Consider the following 9,011-nt stretch of genomic DNA (forward strand, 5'->3'; position numbering starts at 1 on the left):
TTCTAATTGATTGCATTGAATTTGGATGTTGGTCAGTTGAATTCTATTAGTTCATGGTATCATGAGAACATTGGTTAACAAAAGAAGTCCATTTCATTCATTGTATAGTTCAGACATTGCATTGAGGAAAAAGTTACAAAAATTAAATCATTTTTGCATAAGTTAACTTTGGTCAACCTCTTACCAGGTTCACTCTGGATTTGAGATAGAGAAACTTCCAGCTTCTTAGCACATCCTTGTTTCTCTTTTAACTCTTTCTTGCAACTCTCTAACTTGTCTTGAAGCTTTCTGGTCTGATTTTTGCAATTGATCTCCACCTTACTGGCTTGGTACTGAGCTTCGGCTAGTTGCTTCTCATAGGTTCCTTTAAGAACTTCCCCTACCTTCTTCCTCTTGCGATGTTCATTTTGAACCTTATTATCTCCCTTGAGTTCTCGTTTCCTCTTTTGGTTAAGGTTGAGCTTCAAATTTTCTCTCTCTAGTGTGACCTTACCAAGGTTAGAACATAGATAAGCATTCTCTTTTTCTAGCGCCTTGATGGTCTCTTTAAGTTTATCCACTTCAGAAACAACAACAACAACAAGGAGTACATTGGGTTTGAAACTCATAGAAGGCTCCCATGGATATGGTAGCCTGATGGTCTTGGGCCTTGATCTAACTTGGTCTGTGTATGATGCCAATGCAATGTAGTTCTGTTTACCCAACTCTTTCTTCCCAATATAGTGAATCTTGCCCCAAGAGCGATGAATTCCCTTTACCATCTTGAAATCCTCAACCCCTTCGGCCATAAGAAATTCTTCCGATTCTCTGTCTTCAGGCTTTTCCTTTAATGGATACCCCAATTGACGAAGCGAAATAACAGGATCATAGTTAATTGATCCTCACTTGGTACTAATGAGAGGGACATTTTGGAAATCCCCACAGCTAAAAATAGGCTCGACCCCATCGTAGACACGACCAAACAATATCCTCAACACTTAAAGACATCAATATCTGAGACCATTTTAAAGCTCCAATATTTTCAGGAAAAGGTCATCTTCTTGGAAAATGGGTTAAGATCCATTTGTGAAGTAAAGGGATACAACAATTAATCGTCCTACCCTTCTTTTGATTCCTCCAATGGAAGGAGAAAAATACATCGGCCATAGGAGTGGGTACTAGATTCTTGGAGATAAAAGTGGTAATAATAGTTTTGTCAATGAAACCCTCAACGATTGGGAACAACATTAAATCGTAGATAAGAAAAGAAAAGTTGGTGTAGAAAGCATCCCAGCTTCCACCATTAGAAAACAATATGGCCTTCTCCAAAAGAAACTTTTAAGGAAACCCCCTGAAATTACCCTTAGTTTGAAGGTTAGAATCAACCAACCCCTTCTTCTGATGAAGAGCTTGAGCAATCATAGTGGATTACAGAAAACAATTAGCGCTCAAATAGGGAACCTGATCTCTGACTATCATATGAAGGATGTTAGCAAACTCCTCTAGCGTGGGAGCTTGAAGGGAATCCTGAAACATGAAGCAATGCAGAGTAGGGTCATAGAACGGGGCAAAGGTGAGAATTAATCATGCATCCTCCTTGGTCAACAGAACTCCTAGCAAGTTACCACACTCCTTCTTAAAGGCATCCCTGTGGTCACCAATTTAGAGCCCTATGCTTCTTTAGGTCATCAAGCTTAGAATCTATGAGCTTGTACTGATAAGTATTTCTTCTATCAGACTTCTCCATAATTGGATGGATCACTATAAATGACATACTTAAGATCCCTTGAAAAATTCACATGATAAAAATCTAATTTATGACAAAATGATGATACATGATGTAATGAGATGCAACATCATAGATTCAAATTTTCGGCATATTATGTATAATTTATACATTCTGCTTGATGTAGGTTGAAAGGTTTAACACATGCATGAGAAACAAGGTGTGTAGGTCTTTCTTTCCTACAAAAACCTAATATCCCCAACACAGGTGTGTACTAGTCTTCAAAGGTAACTCTATCAAGCCCACTATAGTCATGGATCCAAATCGAGATACCATTGTCCGGGACAAATGACTCGTCGGACAATGATACTCCCAAAAGCATCTACAATAGGAGTGACGTATCGTGTCAACCATGATCGAGGACTAACTCCAAGGTTATCGACACGACTTTAGTCACAAAACTATCTTGTGTTTATGCTCAAGCTCGGGTATAGAGCTTCTCTCATATAGCATCATCCCAATCCAACAAAGAGTATAACAAATAATATCCAGAATAAAACAGAATATGAATACTTAAAGCAATAAAATAATGCAATGAATAACATAAATATAAAGTCACTAAAGCAATAATGATAACACAGAAAGCATGCAAAGACACAAAAAAAACTAGGCTCGACTTACTTAGGATGTCCTCAGCAGAGTTGCCAACTGAAGGTATGTGAAATATACCTAAGCGCATCGCACGCTCAAAGATACAACAAAGTCTCCATCGAACATTATTTATTCCCGAAGGAAAGGGAAAATATCGATGAAACCCATGGGAAGATAAAATGGGTAAAGAAGTCGGTTATGTAAGTGGAAGGTATTGTCATACCTTAAATCTATTGTACTCAACGGGAACCGTTTTTATTTTCCTATGCTCAGAGGGGTGTTACTATCTAAAGATTACTCGTGAAAGGGTAAAAAAGGTTTTAATAATTAAAGTTCTCGACAAGGATTAGGGCTCTTGTGCCTATGTATCCTTATGGTGAAGTAAGGAAATCAAATCTATGTAGTTCGTAGTAGAAAATATGGATGCATTAATTGTTTTTAAAGAACCGTATTAAACGTTCATGTTCTACTGTTAACTTTCTTGTATGCTCGAGCATGGGAGACTTAAGCGTTTGTTTGTTTGTGATTGAATGAATGTGCATGGATCACACTCTAGTAGTTAAACATTACTTGTATGCCCATGCATGGTGTCATACCCTAATTTTTAACCCTAATATCCCACATATCATCTGCACCCTTACATACAAACAAGGTCACATCTTTGGCATCTCCCTCTCATCTTTAGGTTTGCCTTTTGCATGAATCATCAAGCACCTCTTTGTTGGTGTTTTAACTTTGTGTTTATATATTCATTTCTTATCTAACCACTAACCAAAATAGCAAAAATATGTTTTTTTTTCTTTAAGTTTATTGTGCAAGGTAGGGCTTTTCATCAAGAGCATAAAGCATGGTTCCTCAGCTAGATTTTTTTTTATTACTCAAGTCAAAGTATGTTCAAGTAGTGATTCTCAAGGGGATTATCTCTCAAAACATGATCTCTAAGGTTCTCAAGTATCTTTCAATCTCATTTTGATAAAGAGTATCTCAAAGTCTTGTGGCTTATTTCCATGCCTTCTTCAACAAGTTACCTCAAAATTTGAGAAATTTAATTAAAATAAATTCAAATACACCTTATTTTGAGTTCATATGATCATCCATGTACCTTTAAATGCAAGAAATATCCAAGTACACAAGTTTATTCCAATAGGTTTTACCAAAAAAGTCAACATTTAAAGTCAAAGTTCAAAGGATCACAACTCCTTCAATCCGCAACATTTTTGAATGCTTATTTTTGCATATAACTCTTCTAAATATCCTATACAACTTCTCTTTACATGACAAGAGCCAATTATGCTTGGAGGATCATCAAAAGTTTGAAGACATTATAGGTCATTTGTGGACTTAGTGAAATTTAACCTATTTTCTAGTTACTTTTTCTCAACTTTAAAGGTTCATAAATTCTTCAAGTTGAAACATTTAAGGTTTATTCTTTTTGAAAAATATCATGTGTGATGCCATCTACAAGTTTACTTCAAGGATCAAATCCAAATATGCTTGGAAGGCCATGGAATTCTTTGAGACATTTTAGGTCATTTTTCAGACAATTTGGACTTAGAATTTTCCAAGTTGCATTACCATATTTTTGTGTTAACTTTGACATGTCATAACTTTGTGCTCAAGCATCCAAATGCAACCTTTCTTGGCATATTGTGATCTTTGATATGATGTCAACAAACTACAAGAAGAATGGGATTAAAAAGCCACATGAGCAAGATACTCCATTGAGTTAAACACGGTACTTGGAAACGAAGAAATCATCATGATCAAAAATTTGAACTTCACTAATCCTCAATTAAAAGCTAATTTACCACACGCTTTGGACCTAAACATGATTAATCAAGTCTCCATAAGTTAAATAACTCATAAAACGCATGATTTAGCTGAGTTTTGATGGTTTTGCAAGTCACACTTTTCTCACATCATGAGAAAATTCATTTTGCATGAATTAAGCATCATTTGGCACGTATGAGATCACTATTCACTTCCCTATAAATAGGGCAACATATGTACTTCATTCCCAAGCTTTAGAGAGCCAAAAAAAGTTCTGTTTCACTCTGAAAATGTTCTAGAAAATTGAGCTATCATGTTTTAATTTCTAGCTTGTCTCAATTTAATTTCTTGATTCTCTTAGTATCTTCGATCTTCTCTGAAGCATTTGCAACAATTCCAAGGCTCTAAGACCTTCTGAAGTACCCTGACCAAATCAAGCTTCTTCAACCTCTAATCCTCATTTGGACAAGGTAGTTTTGAGCATCATTTAAACTCAAATAAGTTACCATGATGTAGTCCTTCACTCTCTGATGTTTTCCCCTAACTTATCTGGTGTTGATTGATAGTGTTCATTATTTAATTTTACTTTTCGTGATTTGCTTGTTGTTGAAACTTCTCTAAAATTTTCCATGCTCAGTTTAGATAAATGAATTTTGAGCTTGAGGTTGAATTCGTGATGAGGAGACGGTCAAATTGGTGGTAGTCTCGTGTTCTTAGTTTACCAAAAGATGAAGCTCCGATGAGGGATCACCGGAGAAAATGACCGGACTTGTTTCAGGCCATCTAATTTGGCTATCTGCATTGGCATTTTGAAATGTTTTGATTGATCCATTTTGAATGTGATTCCATATTTTATTCTGGCTATTTTCCACCATGCGCCATAGCCTGATAGTTGTTGGTATTTGCCAGTTAATGTTTTGAAGGGCTTTATGGATTTTCTCTTTTATTTCCCTTTTAAAATTCATTTTGAAAATATTTTTGATGCATTTTATTTTATTTCCTTGCATTTTATGCTTCTTTGACCTTTGTTGACTTCTGTTGGCCTTGGATCTTAGTTGATTCGACATATGTCTCATCAAACTCAATGGATGTTGGATGTTGATGGGGTGAAAACCCTAATCCATCATGATGGATGATTTATTTTGATGATGATGACTTGATCAATCCTTTGCTCCAATTTGGATTTGGTTTCTCTTGTCATTTTCTTCTTCTTTATATATTTATCTTCCTTTTTTATTTTGATCAATTTGATGGTTTGTGTCGATCTTGTTCATGATGTATGGATTAGTACTTGATGAACTTTCATCATTTCAAATCTACCTCCTAATTGATCATGGATCATTTAAGGTTCTTTGGATTAATGTATAAGTTTGTCCTAAGTATCATGACATATTTATTGATGTAATGGACCAGTCTCCTAGCCTTTGTGCTTGATCCATCCTCTTTTCTTTTTTTTGTGGCATAACTTTAGGAGAATTATTTACATATCATTTATCTATCATGTATTAACACAAACATTATTATTGACCGGCCTCAGATAGTTACGACTTCTACATAAGTTCAATTACGATTGCTTAACATAGCGCTGAATTTATCTTAAATCGGAAAGTAAGTCATTTTCATAAGTGAGGTTGTAAGTCTCATACTCCCAATGGTATTGTGTGAAAAATATTCTTTCCTTTTCACCTAAGAGAGGTAGTGGCATACTTTCTGATTCTATCCAATTTGGAGCCCTTCTCATGGTGATGTAGAGATCCATATTTTCATACTTGTGGATAAATAATTGAGTGTTCTCCCCAAAATGACAAATTGTCTTTCTATTTTTTATTACTAACACAACTTACTAATATGTTATTGTATTAACTTTATTTTAATGTCATTTATCTTATGCTCTTTATTTTTTGTCATTTATTTCTTATTATTCCCTTTATGCTTTTATTTTAGCATGTCATATCATATTGTTTGTGCTTATTTTATTTGTTCTTTGTTCATTTGGACATTTGTTTATGTTTATACTTTCTTTTTTTTCCTTTGTCCATTTGAATTTTTTTTTCTTTTAACGACATTAATAAAGGAAAGAAACCTAAAAAAATTGGTTTTATTGATTCATGGAATTGAGGTTACTACCATTGACATTGTTATGGATTTATAGACTTAGAACTAGGATCTTGACCCTTTCTTTGGGAGTTTGTGATTTGAGACCTTGGGATTCATCTGATACCTTTGACTTTGGGCTTCTCTAGAAGACTTGGCTTGGTTACTTTAGTTTCATCTGACGCATGGTTTACTCTTTACTTATTTTGTTTGCTTGAGGCTTAATCCAAAGGAGTGAATTCTTGCTTGACTCGTGTCATAAAGCTTTCTATCTCTTGGTTAGATATTTCCTCCCTAGATTTTACTTTATGTTATAGGATAGTCTACTCATTTCCTCCCCTTCTATAATTTTCAAAATCTTCTCTCTTTTTTTTCAAAAACTTCTTGTTTTCAAACTTGAACCACTTTCACAATAAACCTTGACTTTTGTCAGGTGATTTTCAAAATCTTTTCTTAATAAATGATAATACATATTAAGCATATCCAAACCAATTTCAAAAGACTTAAAAAAATACATAGCTCATTCAAACTATTTTGTCCCCTTTGTGCACTTTTTCTTTTAAAACTTCTTCTCAAAGTTTAGACATGAGTCATTTCCATAGTTGAGATGTAATTCTCCTCTCCCCATAGTATTGACCATAATTCTTTTCCACCTAAGAGAGCTAGTGGCGTACTTGTTGATCTTTATCCAAGTTGGAGCCCCTTCTCCGTGATGATGCAAAGTTCTCATACATATGGGTGACTATTCGAGTGTTCTCCTTAAAATGAAAAAATGTCTTTTCATTAAAAATGAATCAAAAGAAACATCTTTGTCATTTTTACCACAAACAACGAGGTTTTGATCCGCCATTTCACTTTGTGGATACGTAGGCATGAGACTTAGGAAGTCTTGGCAAACACACATAAAATTATAAAAAACATTTCTCTTCTCATCCCTCAATCTTTTGCAAACGACACCATTTTTAAGTCAAAAAGCATAGATTTTCAAAGAGGTTCATATAGAGTATTATAGATGTTTAGGGTGCTAGTACCTTCCCTTTGCATAACCAACCCCCGGACCCTTATCTCTATTTTTATTAGTTTTGTTTTGAAACTTCTTTGGGTTTTGTTCGTCTTTTTTACCTTTCCTTTGGAAAGAATAAAACCATGGTGGAGACTCTTGCTTTGCGAGTTAATTTAATCAATAACTTAATCTCAAATAATTTACAGCTACACATGGAGGCTCAAGATTTGTTCACGGTTGAACGAAAATAATACGTCCTTTTTGAAAAGGTTTTGAACAAGAAAATGATGCTCAAGGGAAAAAATGAGTTTGATGAGTTGAGTTTTCTTTTATTCTGAAGAGAAAGTCTTAATTAGAATTGTACTAAAGTCTATGAACAAAGGTGAATACTTTGTGTAGTTATGGCATACTCCCGTAATCAAGGGTACTCTAGACAAGGATAGAAAAAATCCCCCTCATCATTCTTCATTGCTTAAGGCTCGTGGCGCATAATTCAAATCGTATTTTAAATTATTTTGACTCTATTCATAAAAATAGTTTTAGTCTTACGGGAGAAAGAAAAGAAAAGGAGGAGAAACCCTAGAAGGTTAAAAGCTTGATCTTTTGTCTGCATGCCTCATATGTGTAGAAGAATACTTAACAGTTGTTAGAGTTTAGTCGTACTTAAGTCTATGAAAAAAGGAGCATACTTTGAGTATATATGACCTACACCCTATACCGAAAGGTACTCTAGACAAGGATAGGAAAAAAAACCTCTCATAATTCTTCATTGCTTAAGGCTCATGGCACACAATTCACATCATAATTGTTAAGTATGTTAAAGAAGAACCTTTGTAGTGCTCGAACAGCAATCCAGTCTATCTCCAATGTCTGACTTGTACTGACTATGAAGTCTTCAACTTATTGATAGCTTGAGGTCCAATGCATCCAGTACAGGAAAAATGGTCTAATCAAGTGATCATGAGCCTTTTGATCACTTAGATAGACAAGGGAAATTAGCATAGTCAAAGGATTTAATAGATGAAAGCGAACTTTGATCAAAGGAATCAGTCGGAGTAAAATCAGTTAAAAATTCCTGCACAGAGATAAGGACTAGCAAAGCCCTAGGGATTAAATCCTAAACACCTAAGTCTAAGGGAACATGCCATGGTTAAGGTGCAGTACCAAAATTTCTATCAAAAGCAAATGTTTTAACAGATCTAAAACTTATGATCAATGTTAATTCCACTAATCAATTAAACTTCTAAATCAATAATTCAAAACATTGTCGCAACCTGCAAAAAAAAACAACCGGCGAAAAAAGAGATGACAGAAGAGTCGCCACCGTGCGTTATTTATCCCAAAGGAGGGAAAGGAAACGCTCGAAGTAAACCTGGAGAAAGGAAAGCAAAAGACAAGGTCTCGCAACCAAATCTTGGGTTCGGGAGTCGATTATGCGAAGGGAAGGTATTAGCACCCCTACGCATCCGTAGTACTCTACGGGGTCCACTCTTGTTGTTCTTGTCTAAAGGGTGTGTGTTTATCTAATGTACTATTTACTAAAAGAGGGTCAAAAGAAAATGACTCGCACGGATGTCGCATCCCCTGCATACGTATCTCATCTGAGTATGAGAATCAGAGTCTTCGTAGCTCGGCTACCTATGGGTTAAAGGAAAGTGTGCTCGCTAAGACATCGCGTCTTATGCCTACGTATCTCATCCGGAATGAGAATCAGGGAAAACCGTAGTTCGGCTAACTACGGGAACAAGGGTCTCGATTGCAACTAGGGCAAGAGAAAGGGAAAGTCTC

The sequence above is a fragment of the Lathyrus oleraceus genome, chromosome 4, assembly GCF_024323335.1.
Source record: "Lathyrus oleraceus cultivar Zhongwan6 chromosome 4, CAAS_Psat_ZW6_1.0, whole genome shotgun sequence".
Classification (NCBI taxonomy): domain Eukaryota; kingdom Viridiplantae; phylum Streptophyta; class Magnoliopsida; order Fabales; family Fabaceae; genus Lathyrus; species Lathyrus oleraceus.